The sequence below is a fragment of the Hippocampus comes genome, unplaced genomic scaffold (assembly GCF_001891065.2).
Source record: "Hippocampus comes isolate QL1 unplaced genomic scaffold, H_comes_QL1_v1.1 scaffold168, whole genome shotgun sequence".
NCBI lineage: Eukaryota > Metazoa > Chordata > Actinopteri > Syngnathiformes > Syngnathidae > Hippocampus > Hippocampus comes.
Window position 1 is genome coordinate 718,523 of NW_017805955.1, and position 2,065 is coordinate 720,587.

The following is a 2,065-nucleotide window of genomic DNA, read 5'->3' on the forward strand; positions in this document are numbered from 1 at the left end:
TTTACACCGTGCTGCCTGCTTGAGTTGCACGCGTCCGCGAAAAAAAGAAAAAAAAGTCAAAATATGTACATTTTTCTAAAATTCAACAAAAAAAATTCTAAGAAAAAAAATTATCAGAAAAAAAACTTCTTATGTTGTTTTGAGCGTCATTCATGGCAATTTTATTCATCGTGAACCCATTAATAATAATTTTACTTTTCTCATAATTGTGTGAAAAAAGCAACTATTCTCAGAGGAATTCATCTGATTTCTCATCATGTCCAATTCCATTGAATATTTTGACTTTTTAAAAAAAAAAACTCGACTTTCTCGGAATATCTCAACTTTTTTTTCTTGGGGCTGGCGCAAACGACAGCTTGGTTTTCGTACGATTGCAACTTTACACGCACGCGCACACACCCGAGCGAGACACAAAAGTCTCGGGAGCAGCTAATTGGGACGCGAGGAGACTGAAGTCCATTAGCGGGCCCCTTGAAAAAGCAGCGAGCCGCCGCCGTCAGGCGGGCGGGGGCGCGCAAGCGAGCATGGCTCCTATTAGGCTCCTCCGGCTCCCGCTTTAATGTCCAGCGGGCCAAATGGATCGCCAACTGGACTAAATTTAAACCCCTCCAAAGACACGAAATCAAAGGATATGGGGAGGGGGGGAGGGAGGGGGCGCTCCCAAAGTGACAAATTATGTTCTCACCCAGCAGCTCCCGTTTGATCGGTTTGACTTTCTTCTCAGGCTGCGACTTCTTGGACTTTGCTTCTAATGCGACACCTTTTTTCCTTCGGAGTTGGCAATTAGTTTTGGGGGTTTTTTTTTTGTCGTTATTTCTACTTTTCGATGAAATACCTTTTTTTTAAAAAAAATTCTCTTTCTCATAATTTTTCGACTTTTTACTCACTATGTTGCGTCTTTATTTGGATAATAAGGTGACTGTTACTTTTGTCATCGCACTTATTTGGAATGGCAGCGAATGCAATTTAATTCTCAAACGATCACTTTTTTTTTTCAATGAACTTCTTTTCTCATAATAATTATGACTATTTTCAACTTTTTTTTTTTCAACCCCTGATACTTAAAAGCGGGGAAAAAAAATCAGACATCGAGTAAGTCTTCCTCAGCAGTTATCCTGAGTTTGACATATCGCCGAATCATCTGCGTCAGAAAGTTGACGGCGTTTTTTTTGTCTTTGTGTTCAATTCCATTTCATTTTTCTAAAGTTTTAAAAATGGGCAGCGAGGGGCCTTGCCTAACATTTAATGGAAGTCATTTCAAGATTTGAAAACAAATAATAGAATCTTAAAAAGAACTCTAAAATGTACTGGTAGCCAGTTAAGGAAAAGCAGAATTCGGGTTCTGTGCTCCCTCTTACGAGCTCCAGTTAGGAGTTGAGCAGGTACTCCAGGTCAATTTCAAACATCCCTCAAAAAAAAAAAACAACAAAAGTAATGGCAACATTACTTCTCTGGTTACGCCAACTTGACAGTTTTTTTTTTTTTCGTGTCATGCCAATATTTATTTCTCGTAATAATGTGATTTTTTTTTTGGGAGGGGGGGGGTCATTTTTTTCCACTCAACACTGACTTGAATCTCAGTTGTTGTACTTTTATTGTGATTGTAGTGACACTTTCCAAAAATCTGCGGCTGTGAATAACAAATGAGCAAAAATAAAAAAAAAAACCCGACCAGGCACACTGGCAGTTCGCACCCTTAAACAAACACCGATTCACTCCCCAGGATGACAGACACCCTTGGCAGGCAATCAATTCATGTTCCAGCAGCGTCGTTCTTTTGTTGCGGATGGCGACGACACGCAAATTGCAACGTAAATAGCAGCGCAGCTGATCGCCGTGAGAAGCACCATCAATATTTTCAAAATGAAAATGCAGCGACACAACAGGAGGCAAATCATTTTTAAAAACAAGCCCAAACTCGCGTTGGCCCCCCAAATAATTCTCGGACTCAAAGTTCAAGCCATGCGATCATCCACATATTCGCTTGTGTCTGCGGCTTTTTTTTTTTTTTTTTTGGAATGAGATGTTTCATTTAAACCCTTTTTATTTAAACTGGACACGGGCT

General features: G+C 39.9%; 1 protein-coding gene across 2 annotated transcripts in view; it reads left to right on the plus strand.

Moving 5' to 3' along the window:
• The window catches only part of slc25a21 (solute carrier family 25 member 21), an 81,686-nt gene that overhangs the window by 54,264 nt on the left and 25,357 nt on the right, over positions 1-2,065 (plus strand). The gene's annotated exons all lie outside the window — the stretch shown is intronic.